We start from the raw sequence: 13,964 nt of genomic DNA, 5'->3' as shown, positions 1-13,964 counted from the left end.
TTTCCGAAACAACAACTGATTTTGCACGACCTTCACGAAATTCTTCGTGGAGTACTTACGACCTTGATTGAATCCACCATACCATCAATAAGTACTAATCGTTGATGGAGCTCCATCGCCAAAAATTGAATTAAGTTCATCGATACACCGTTGCAGAGTTAATCCGCGACGAAAGTTGTAAAATATAATCGCATGAAAATGTTTGCGATTTAATTTCATTTTGGGCCGAGATGAATATTTTAATTTATGTAAAATGAACTAGCGCTCATATGTCAAAACGAGCTGAGTATGTATAACATAAACAAGTAAGGAAGGCTAAGTTCGGATTTCACCGAACATTTTATACATACTCTCGCATGATAAAGTGATAATCGAAATTTCATTATCCGTCATTTACATATTTTTCAAATACCGTATTTGTGTAAAGTTTTATTCCGCTATCATCATTGGTTCCCAATGTAGTATATTATACAGAGAAGGCATCAGATGGAATTCAAAATAGCGTTATATTAGAAGAAGGCGTGTTTGTGAACCGATTTCACCCATACTTCGTACATGTCATCAGGGTGTTAAGAAAATATTATATACCGAATTTCATTGAAATCGGTCTAGTAGCTCCTGAGATATGGTTTTTGGCCCATAAGTGGGCGACGCCACGCCCATTTTCAATTTTTAAAAAAAGCCTGGGTGAAGCTTCCTTCTGCTATTTCTTCCGTAAAATTTAGTGTTTCTGACGTTTTTAGTGATTTTCAACATAGCCTTTGTATGGGAGGTGGGCGTGGTTATTATCCGATTTTTCCCATTTTTGAACAGTACATATATGGAAATGTCTGAAGGAAACGACTCTGTACAGTTTGGTTGACATAGCTTTAGTAGTTTCTGACACAAAAAACTTAGTAGGGGGCGGGGCCACGCCCACTTTTCAATAGAAATGCCAAATTTCACTTTAATATCTTAATTTATGGCTTAGTTATGACACTTAATAGGTTTTCAGTTTTCGCCATTTTGTGGGCGTGGCAGTGGTCCGATTTTGCCCATCTGCGAACTCAACCTTCTTATGGAGCCAAGAAATACGTGTACCAAGTTTCATCATGATATCTCAATTTTTACTCAAGTTACAGCTTGCACGGACGGACGGACGGACAGACAGACGGACTTCCGGATTTCAACTCTACTCGTCACCCTGATCACTTTGGTAAATATAACCCTATATCTGACTCTTTTATTTTTAGGACTTACAAACAACCGTTATGTGAACAAAACTATAATACTCTCCTTAGCAACTTTGTTGCGAGAGTATAAAAATGTACATGTAATCAAATTTTATTTCCACAAACTCATCAAACACAACAACAAAGACAACGATAACATAAACGTATTGCGTTTTTTATTGTTGTTAGTATTTAATTTGTGTTTGATTTATGGCCAATTCGTAGAAAAAGTCGACATAGTGTCTAGTAAACTAGGCGTACAATGAGTTCTATGCATAGTACGTATGTATGTATTTATGTATGCCTTTGTGTATCTACTTACTCCCACCGACGCTGGGTCTGGGTGTTTAGATACCAGATTACAAGGGAAAAACACTACCCAAATAAGCGTACAATAACAAGAGGGCAATAAGTATGCGCACTCACATGCCAATACATACATACACTTATACATATATACATATGTATAGTATGTACATATGTAGTATGTATATGGCTGTGCGTGTAAAAAATACAAAACCAAGTGCACCGTATAAAAACTGCCACACAGAATAAGAGCAAATAAGAAATAATTAAATAAACACATATTTTTTATATGATTCATAAGTATACTACATACATACATATACATTTACGAATATGTATATAGGGATCAAGCAAACTATCGTGTGCTGGACCCCACACGACAATTTGCCTGTTCTTGGTTCTAAGCAATCGAAGTACCCGCACAAATCAACAAAATTGGACAGAAGGGTTTATACGTATGTATATGTATCTAAATACATATGTACATACGGTTGTTGATAAGCGCAAAGTCGAAACTTTTGAACGATCGATCATTCTCTAAGATCATCAAATTTGTATGGGCAAATGTAGATACATACATCTTGTATATTTATACATTTTATGTATGGCGACAAATATTGAAAAGATCAGCAATTTCTTACTTTGTTTTATGAGCAAGGGCGTTCATACGGACATACATATGTATGTACTTATAAATTTATGAAGGTCTGGTTAATAGAATTTTACGAGCAATATTATGAGATCGTTAATAATGTTTACTGTTCTCATTTTTAAATGAAAAAAAAAAACAATCACATACAAAACAAGAAAAAAACGTTGACTTCGATTGCACCGAAGTTATAAGCCCTTTACAACTACGACAGATTCCATACAAGAACTTGATTCCGACAGGTCCTTTTATATGACAGCTATATGGTACAGTGACTCGATCTGACTCGAAGATTACACCATTACCTTGGACCCATGCCGGATTTCGTAAAGAAATCACGTCAAATGAAAAGGCTTTCAATACAAGCACTTGATTCCGATCGCTCTTGGGAAGAAAATAGCATTGCAAATTGTCAGATCGATTTCTCAAAGGCTGAAGACAGACGAACACGGTTTAATCGCTTCGACTCGTCATGCTAATAATTACTATATACATAGATATGTATGTTTATATATGGAGGTTGGAGTCAAGTGTTGAAGTTCTCTTACATGAGAAAAGCTCTCTGAGCGCCATTCACTTGGGAGTGGCCAGAAACGTTTCCTTTACATATTTACAGCAGCTCACAACTTCCGGTTTTAGACTAGATGCTCTGGGTAGCCAAAGAATATTCATTTGACGGCGAGCTAAAGTGAGAAGGCGAACTAGCCCCCACAGGGTTTTGCGCCCCCATTGAAAACGAAACAACATCGTCGGATGAGAGAACAACCTTTTCGTGACGGTCCCTACAAACATGTTAAGAATTACGATTTAAGAGCACGCATCTGGAATGTGCGGTCCCTTAATTGGGAAGGTGCCGCTGCCCAGCTGGCAGACGTCCTCGTTAGAATAAAGGCTAACATTACCGCCGTCTAAGATATGCGATGGTCAGGACAAGGACTGAGACGAGTGGATATTGTGGCATTTACTACAGTGCCCATATAAAGGAGTGCGAATTCGGTGTGGGATTTGTGGGAGAGAGACTCCGTCGCCGAGTATTGGCATTCACTACGGGGGATGAACATCTAGCCACGATCCGCATCAAAACGAAGTTCTTCAACATATCGCTGATTTACGACCTATCCCCGACGGAAGAGAAAGACGATGTGACCAAAGATGCCCTATATGAGCGCTTGGAGCGCACCTATGAGAGCTGCCCCCGTCACGATGTCAAAATCGTGTTTGACGACTTTAACTACAGGGTGGGGACAATAAATTCAAGGAAGGTTTCACGTCGAGAAGCTGCAATCACAATAGGCACTGCTGCCCTCAGAGAGCACTCATTTGCAACTCGGTATAACAGAACTGTGGGACAATATTTCAAGCTCCTTACGTACAGCTGCAAACTAAACCATTGTTTTTCGGAAAAGGCAAATGACAGCTGGCACTATGAGGAGTGCGGTGTCGCAGTAAGGAGAAAACAGACTGCCTACCACACAACGTTATAATCGACCACAACGCGTGTGGTAGGCGATAGCTACCGCGGGTTGAAAAGGAAGCCAGATGCATTTGCAAACAAAATAAGAGAGAGGCCGGAATGAGTGAGTACGAGAACTTGAAAAACTGTTTGACAGGTGTAATGCTCGAAAATTCAACGAAAGATGCGGCGACTAGCAGAAAGTTTGAAGACCGGATTTAATATAATATGTGTACCACGACGTATGAGTAACTTTAATGGTACAAAGTTGAAAGGATTTGCTGAAATGTCTAATATTTAATACAATTTAGAAATGAAATTACATTTTTGTTATTTCTGCAAGCTGATATATCATAGATACCGGAAAAGTATGCATTACTACTTCTTATAAAAAAAAAGAAAAATTCTTTTTGAGTGCAGCCCACAATTAGGTCCACTCATAATAGCGCAAGAATGTATCGGTTTTGTTCAAATAGCAACGCAATTAAAATTAAATTCATAGGTGATATATATGAGAATAATTTGGCTGTAATAAGGGCTTCTTGCCTGTTCGTCCACTCGAATGTGAGGGCGAAAATTCGGTAAGATATTAAAATATTTTAATGAAATTTGTTACAGCTATAAGTGTGATGAAACGGACTTATACAAATATACTTTACACATATGTATAACAAATGTATATCATATACTTTACGAGATGTCATTAACTTTGCCACAATTTTTAAATGAATAAAATCTAACCGACCGAGCCGCACACGATTCTCAAATAGCAGTATGATTACAGCTATTAAAGGTAAAATTACTCTCTAAAATACAATAATACATATATACAGGTAAATTAGCGTTGCCGGATGGCACTACGCATATTTTGTTAAAAATATAGTCAGAAATCGTTGCCAATATTTGGCAATAACTATTGGTCTACAACTTTGCTTCCGCCGTTTTTTTTTTGTAAATTTAAGGCTTTATATATATGTATGTTATTCAAAATATTGGCCGTCGCCAGCTAATACTTTTGACCATCTTTCTGGCAGCATGCGTATTCCGTGACGAAAGAACTCCTCATCTTTCGAGTCGATCCAAGTATCAATCCAATTTTTGACTTCCTCATCGATCGGAACAAGTGGTAGTCAGATGGAGCAACGTCTGGAGAATACGGCGGGTGGGGTAAGATCTCTCATTTCAGCGTCTCCAAACAGTTTTTGACCATGACCTTGGCGTCGTGAATGTTCGGTTTTGCCGCCGACGTGAAAGCATGTCCAGGCTTTCCCCATGACTTTCTTCGCTTAGGATTATCGTAGTGGACCCATTTTTCGCCGCCAGTTACAATGCGATGTAAAAATCCCTTTCGGTTGTGCCTTTAAAGCAGCTGTTCACATGCAAAGAAGCACCGTTCGACATCTCTTGGTTTCAAGTCGTAAGGAACCCAGTTTCCTTGTTTCCGAATCATCTCCATGGCTTTGAGGCGTTTTGATACAGCTTGCTGTGTCACTTGCAACGATTCGGCCAATTCCTCTTGGGTTTGAAACGCACCTTGGTCGAGTAATGCTTCCAATTCAGCATCTTCGAAAATCTTCTCCCTTCCACCACCACCATGCCGGTCTTCGACTTCATAATCACCATTCTTAAAACGTTGAAACCATTCGCGACATGTTCTTTCACTCAGGCCAGCCTCACCGTACGTATCCGAAAGCATTCGATGAGCCTCAGCCGCCCTTTTCTTGGAATTAAAAAAAAAAAAAACAAAATTTCCCGCAAATGACGAGAATTCGGCTCAAAAAGTGACATTTCAGTTGAGAATAAATTTTGGATGCAAACAGATCTCTACAAATATTTTGTTGGGTTAGTGTTGACACAAATGTCCAAGATCGATATAAAACGATTTAATTTAGAGACATCTATTATTATTATAATAAAACCATAACTACACACTTTCGCTAGAATTCCATCATATTTATAATTTACAATTGATAACTTAAGTGTTCCAAAGATATTAGCAAATTATATAACAAAACTTAACACAAATATTGCGTTCAATATATGAAAGTGTGAGTCTTCTCATACTTCGAATACTATGATCTCCATCACTGCTGTTGATACATATACAGTAAAAGCTCTTTATTCGCGGGGATATGTTCCATAAATATGCCGCGAATACGGAAACCGTGAATACGGGATGGTAATTTATATAAGATTATAGGAGATATGTTCCTAGGTGACAAAAAAAAAAAACAAATAGGTATATAAAAAAATGATTTAATTGAAGTTTTTGAACATTTTAATTAATTATCTTAAGGCTTAGGCAATGGTTTGAAGAATTTTGTAATTTTTTCTTGCTTAGCAGTTTTTAAAAGCTCCTTCAATTCAGACTGATACGCAGCAGTCGCATTAGCAATTTGTCACTTAAAAATTAGGCTTCGTTCCACAGACGGATCAATGTTCACAAAGAAATCGCAGAGCTCAATTGCCATTCTTAAATCTTCACTAAGATTTTTCAAATTGAATATCACGTTTCCAGTGTTTTTGAAGCCTCTTCTTCAATAGGTTGAGAATTTAACATTTCCTCTAAGTCGGTATCAGTCAAATCTTCATCTTGCGATTTAAGCAATTCCTGAATGTCACTTGATTCTATCTGTTCGAACCCATCTCGTTCTATTCCATTCGCGATTTCGGCTATGTTTGCCGACAAAATTTGAGCTTGCACAGATTCTTCGTCATTTTCTGCAGTCAGAGCAGGCCACAGTTTTTTCCAGCATGACTTCAATGTGTGTGGCTTCAGTTCTTCCATTGATTCTTTTATGTTTACGATGCATTTTGCTATGTCAAATTCTTTCAGCATTCCACAACATTCATATCAGGATTACATTCCATATTATCCAATATGATTTTGAAGGTTCGTCTAATGTAATAGAGCTTAAAGGCCTGGATTAATCCTTGGTCCATAGGTTGAAGCAAAGTCGTCGTGTTGGGAGGTAAAAATGTCACTTTTAAATTTGGATGCATAGTTTCAAGTTCGCGAGGATGACCTGGTGCATTGTCCAAAACTAGGAGCACTTTAAAGTCTAAATTCTGTTTTTTTAAATAAGTTTCAACTTCAGAAACAAAACAATTCCGGAACCAGTCGCAAAAAATAGCGCTTGTAACCCACGCTTTCTTATTAGCACGCCAAAGCACTGGCAGGTTGTCTTTGTTTTGATTTTTATAGCCCGAGGATTAAACGATCTATAAAGCATCAGTGGCTTAATGACACAATCTACAGATGTATTAGAACATAGAAGCAGTGTAACCTTTGGTGCCTTAAATCCAGGAGCAGACTTTTCGCTTTTAGAAATGAATGTTTTGTTTGGCATTCTCTTCCAAAACAGTGCAGTTTCGTCTGCATTAAATACTTGCTAAGGTTTGTATCCTCCATCAGCTACTAGGTTTGCAAATTCTTCTGGATATCGTCCGGCTGCAGCAGTGCCTGCAGATGTTGCTTCTGCAACAATTTTGATGTTATGCAATGATTGTCTCACCTTAAATTTATTGAACCAACCTTCTGATGCTTGAAATTCTCCATCTGTACATTCACCACTAAAACTACCATCCGGTTCTTTTAAATGAGCGTAAAGACGCTTTGCCTTCTCCCTGACCATTGGACCACTCAGGGGCACCCTTTTATGGTTGCGGTCTTCGATCCATAATGACAACGCCACTTCCATTATTTCTATTGCTGGATCACAAACAATTTTAGCTGACAGTGAAGTTGAAGCTACAGACGACCTTATTTTATCATCGGATTTTTTTTATCGATCGTACAGTTGATTCGTTGACATTGAATGAGCGTGATATGGATGCAAATGACCCTCCAAGGCGTAAACGATCAAGCATTTCTATTTTCACTTTAAGCGGTAACATAGTTTTTTTCGTGTAGAAACTCATTTCTCATTTTTTTTAGTTGACATTATGAACTAGGAAGAGTGCAGTAGAGACGTGTTACTCGATCACAATTTTTGTAACCGTTATACAAATGAACAGATAATTCGGTGAATTTAATTTCAGAAACGTAGTTTTTTTTTTTTTAATTATGTGAGCACAAGTGTACTTTATTTATTGTGGTATAAGGTTGCCTTCATTCAACCGATCGCGGCGAAGGCGGCTTGTGTCAAAGTCCTCGGCGATATCATTTAACAACATTACTTTAAGCTAACTTGTAATAAGATCTATTTTACTTTTTTATTAGTCCATTTGACAAGAATATTGGGTTGGATACCCATTGGAATAATTTTATTATTATGTATGTACTTATTAGATCCGCGAATAAAAAAAATTTTAGTCGCGAATAGTGAAAACGCCAATAAAGGAAGTGCGAATAAGGAGCTTTTACTGTATTAATAAAACTAAGTGATGGGTTCTTTCACCGAACAAAAACACAAACTTTTTACGTTGAAGTCATGTATGACGAATACTTCAGCTTAAATTAAACTAAACCTTCATCTGGCATTATTAAGAACCAGCTGGTTTATGTCAAAATGACAGCCGACCATTATAATCCAACACACCCCGCGGACGTTTTAATATAGCCTCATTCTGGCGAATGACACGCGTGATGCTTTGTCCCAAAACCTGAATCGAAGCAGGATTGTCCGCATAGACTTTAGACTTTACATAGGAAAAAGTCTAACGTTGTGATTACATACGATATTGGTGGTCAATCGACCGTTCCAAAACTTGTAATTATCTGCTCACCGAAGTGCTGTCTTGTCGCCGAGATCCCGAGCTGCAATTTCAGGCATCAAATAGTCAGTTATTATGGCGCGATACTGGTCGCCATTAACGATTATCGTGCCACGGGCTCACAAACCACACAAAACCGTTTTTTTCTTGATAAAATAGCAGAATCTCTTCAGGCCAAAATGCATTTGAGCCAGAAACGTCAGTTCGAGTTCTTGCGAACAACGTCGAATCGACTCTTCCTGTACACTATCAGCTACGGCTGCTGTATTTTCTTCAGTGCGTGCTGGACGTGGTCTATTCGGTCGAATATTATTCAATAATGAATCCTAGGTCATAATTTTTTCCATAATTGGAACGAGACAGAACGATCTCAAAAATCTAAAATTTTTAAAACTTGAGATAAGACCAAGGTTTTGCATGCATTATTTGTTGGCTTTTGTCTAAGTATCTGCATCTAATATTGCGCATTTGAATTAGTATTTTTGAGATTCAGATTTTAAATAATAGATTTTAGAACTTGTTTTAGGCTTCCTGGTAGACATACATATGTATGTACTGTCTTTATTAAATAATATGTAGAGATGCTTAATTGTTCCGATGAAAAGCAATATTATGCATAAACATATGTACATATGTAAGTATTGAAGCCGTTCTGCTACTCGAGCGTGAAAAGCCCGCGTATCTCATTAACGTATGAGCACCATTCGGTGTCAAAAACAACAAAATGCATGCGGCACAAAAGCGCAGCATGGCCACGCCTGGTTGCAGCTACGAAAACACAAAGAATTTTCTTTTATAATAACAATAATAGCAAGCGATAACGAGCAACAATAACAAGAACGGGTCGCGCCACTTCATATTGGCACATTGTCGAAATGGCAATAACAACAGCGATAACAAAAGCAAAATAGACCGACGGCATTTGGCCAAACCAAATAAGCAAAATAACATCATTACAGCACACCATTCCCACGCGCCCCTCTGTTCCCGCTGTGGCCTTCCAATATTGATGTACGCTTGTTTATATTACCGATAAGGACACATTAACAGGACATGCTGCAGCGCACGGACCAGCCGAGCAACAACGAGCAACGAGGACGAGGTTAGAAAGGCAGCGTTTAAGGCGACAGAAGCGAGAGCGGCAATCACAAATGTCAACAGCAGCTTTCACAAATATTGACACATTGCAATGGTCGCATGTTGTAACGGTATGTGTGTATATACACGCACACTAATACATACACAAATATTATCGATGCCCACATGCATTGTGGTTGCAAGCGCGTGTATTTGCAATGCTAACTACGCCACGGATGGCCAAGCAAGCGAAACACAAATTCCAAACTCAAATATTTTTCTAAACCTAATTAAATGAAAGTGATGCCATGCAAATACCCACGTTCACGCACACTCACACATACATGGCGCTGTTGCGTAATTCGGTTGGCGCACGGCAGTGAAGTTGAGAACAGTAGAGTTCAGCTAACTCGAACTATTTAACCGAGTTACGCTTTTAGCCCAGTGCAGTGCCATCAAAAGGAAAAAATGGAGGGAACTCTTCTCCAGCCTGCTGAATGGCAGTGAACGCACAACGCCAGGAGAAGGCGAACCCGACTCCCCAATCGATGACGGTGGAGCAGCCGTTCCATTGCCCGACCATGAATAAGTTCGAATAGCAATTACCCGCCTGAAGAACAACAAATCGGCGGGGGCCGATGGATTGCTGGCCGAGCTATTCAAACACGGCGGCGAAGAGATGATAAAGAGCATGCATCAGCTTCTTTGTAAAATATGGTCGGACGAAAGCATGCCCAACGATTGGAATTTAAGTGTGCTATGCCCAATCCATAAAAAAGGAGACCCCACAATCTGCGCCAACTACCGTGGGATAAGCCTCCTCAACATCGCATATAAGGTTCTATCGAGCGTATTGTGTGAAAGATTAAAGCCCACCGTCAACAAACTGATTGGACCTTATCAGTGTGGCTTCAGACCTGGAAAATCAACAACCGACCAGATATTCACCATGCGCCAAATCTTGGAAAAGACCCGTGAAAGGAGAATCGACACACACCACCTTTTTTCGATTTCAAAGCTGCTTTCGACAGCACGAAAAGGAGCTGCCTTTATGCCGCGATGTCTGAATTTGGTATCCCCGCAAAACTAATACGGCTGTCTAAACTGACGTTGAGTAACACCAAAAGCTCCGTCAAGATCGGGAAGGACCTCTCCGAGGCGTTCGATACCAAACGAAGTTTCAGACAAGGCGACTCCCTATCGTGCGACTTCTTCAACCTGCTTCTGGAGAAAATAGTTCGAGCTGTAGAACTAAATAGAGAAGGTACCATCTTCTATAAGAGTGTACAGCTGCTGGCGTATGCCGATGATATTTATATCATCGGCCTCAACACCTGCGCCGTTAGTTCTGCTTTCTCCAGGCTGGACAAGGAAGCACAGAAAATGGGTATGGCAGTGAACGAGGCCAAAACGGAATTTCTCCTGTCATCAAACAAACAGTTGAAGTTGTAGATAATTTCGTCTATTTAGGAACCAGTATTAACACCACCAACAATGTCAGCCTGGAAATCCAACGCAGGATTGCTCTTGCCAACAGTTGCTACTTCGGACTGAGTAGGCAATTGAAAAGTAAAGTCCTCTCTCGACGAACAAAAGCTAAACTGTATAAGTCGCTCATAATTCCCGTCCTGCTATATGGTGCAGAGGCTTGGGCGATGACAGTAACCGATGAGTCGACGTTACGAGTTTTCGAGAGAAAGGTTCTGCGAAAGATTTATGGTCCTTTGCGCATTGGCAACGGCGAATATCGCATTCGATGGAACGATGAGCTGTACGAGATATACGACGACATTGACATAGTTCAGCGAATCAAAAGACAGCGGCTACGCTGGCTAGGTCATGTTGTCCGGATGGACGAAAACACTCCAGCTCTGAAAGTATTCGAAGCAGTACCCACCGGGGGAAGTAGAGGAAGAGGAAGACCTCCACTCCGTTGGAAGGACCAAGTGGAGAAGGACCTGGCTTCGCTTGGAATATCCAATTGGCGCCACGTAGGGAAAAGAAGAAACGACTGGCGCGCTGTTGTTAACTCGGCTATAATCGCGTAAGCGGTATCTACGCCAATTAAGAAGAAGAAGAAGTGCCATCAAAAACGACTTTATTTTGACATTTTACGCTGGAAGTAAGAAAAGAGAAATTTAATTTCTATTTTTCAGCGTTTATAGAACTTGTATTTGAGTATAACAAAAAACTTTGTCGCCATGGGCCCTACGGGCCACAATAAACTCCTGCTAACGAAAATAAGAAAAAATGAGATTTTATTTGTCAAAAATTCAGTTTTGACCGCTACAAAAGGAACAAGATCTGGTCATGAAAACCACCGAGGCTCAACGGGTTAGAGTGTACAACTAAGGAGCTTCCAAGTAGTATTCTTCAATATTAAATTCCAGCAAGTTTTTGCATTTTACTTACTTGACGCTAAGTAAGTGTGGAAGCTTGCGACGTTCTTTTTATACCTTGAATAGGATATATTTAAATTGCTACGAAATTTGTAAGATCCATAAGGAAACATCGGAGCACATAGAGAGTATATATAAATTATTAGCAAATTAAATAATCATCAAATTGTCGAGCTGAATCGATTTAGCTATGTCCGCCTATTAGCCTGTATATACGTCTCTCAGCTTTTGAGATATCAATTCGATATTCTGCACATGCCTTTGCTGGTTAGCGTTTGTTCCGGTGTCGATCGTGAAAGAAATGTACTGAAGATCGCTACCAGTGTAATCTTCTAGGACTTTCCATTTCTTTATTGAGCCTACCAATCGTTGTGATGATAAGGTAATGTCTGGTGTGGTTTCCTCGCATGCCGATGTTCTAAACGTGGTTGCATTATTAGATCAAGCCGCGCAGCCATTTCTAGAATTTGCTGTCCTCTCGAATCCGTGTTTGGCATAACACACTCTACGGCTTTCAAATTTAGATCTGTCGATAACTTCTATGACTATCTATAGACCTGAACGTGTCCTCATTACTGTCGAGCTTTTCTTGAAATTCTTAAATGCTGTCGTTTGCGGTCACGTGGCAGCTAATTAATGTGAAAGGTCGAAACCGTTGCCGTTTTCTTTGTTCAAAGTGACAGCTCCCTGTTGATAACCATACAGCGGCGGTAGAGCTGCTATCTTCAAGCCAGGTACCCCTCTCTTTCATTTTATATTGCTCGCTTATGATGATTAACTCGTAGTCGTTCTACATCACCATTTGCGAGAGTGGTGCATCATCAGCCTTGCATTTATGCATATTGGTCTGTAGAATATTCATTTATTTTGGTAGTTCCTAAATTTCGTATATATGGTAAACTTTTTCATGTTTAGCTTCTTCGCAAAGGCAGCATGACGTCCCTTCCCCAGCTCTAATAGTACACCCCCGGCTATTGACTCTGGGTCGTGATGCGTCTGCTTATACATATGTCTCCGTCTTTTTTTATATTCTGCGATGAGCAAGTTTCTACGGCAACTCTTGTTTACGTCGAAGAGTTCGTCTAGCTGTGCCTTTCCATTCTTAACATCCATGCTGACGTTCTTCTGTTTTGACATCGCCGTCTTCATAATTTACCCGATACCCTTGCAATTTTCTAGGGATTCCTCTTCTACCCGTCTCTTTTGGGTTATGTACTTTTGTTTTGGTGAGTTTTTATGTCCTTCTATGATGGCAACTGGGGTGCTCTTCCCTTCTTTTTGTTTTGCTGATGGTGCTTGTGTGGCCGGCGTTTCCCTTGAGGCTATCTTTTCCCCAGCTTTGTCGAGTTGTTCTGGAGTGATCTAAGTATTCTACTGCTTCTATGGTCCCGTATTTCTCGTCTTGGCCAACTATCTGTTATCTCTGACCTCGGCAGTAGCCTGAGTTCAGCCTTACCTACCACTAAAGCATATAGCTACGGTACAAAGTGACCGATCAAAATTCTATCCTTGTATGGAAAACATTTTTATTTGTCAAAATATCTTTTAAAAATTTCTTAATATAACATACGAACTGTGCCCAAAAAATAAGGTGACATTAGAATTTAAACTGCGCGCGTCGAAGGATTTGGAGATTTTTTTTTTAGGTTGGTAGTACGGTCAGTCACATTTATGTCAAATTTCATGTCAAAATATTCATTAGTGTTTGAGATACGTGTCGTTTTGTGAGCTGCTAAAAGTGAGTTTTTCGTTTTTTGCGATGTCGAAATTTGTTGAGCAAAGAATTTGCATTAAACTTTGTTTACGTAATCAATTTTCTGTTCCGTTGGTGATGAGGCTATGTCTAAAAAAAATGTTTATAAGTGGTATAGTGAGTTCCAAGCCGGCCGTGAACGTGTCGAAGACGAAGAGCGTCCAGGGCGACCATCAACCTCAACCGACGAAGCACACGTTCAACAAATCAAAGATTTGGTGTTGAAAAACCGTCGATTAACAATTAGAGACCTTGCTGATGAAGTTGGCATATTGAACGGCTCAGCCAATACCATTTTGAAGGATGTTTTGGGCCTCAAGCGCGTCAAATCTCGACTGGTACCGAAAACTTTGAATTTTTTGGAAAAAAGGCGTCGCGTTGAAGTGTGTGAAACGATGCT

The sequence above is a fragment of the Bactrocera tryoni genome, chromosome 5 (assembly GCF_016617805.1).
Source record: "Bactrocera tryoni isolate S06 chromosome 5, CSIRO_BtryS06_freeze2, whole genome shotgun sequence".
Lineage (NCBI taxonomy): Eukaryota > Metazoa > Arthropoda > Insecta > Diptera > Tephritidae > Bactrocera > Bactrocera tryoni.
This window is presented reverse-complemented; position numbering follows the sequence as displayed.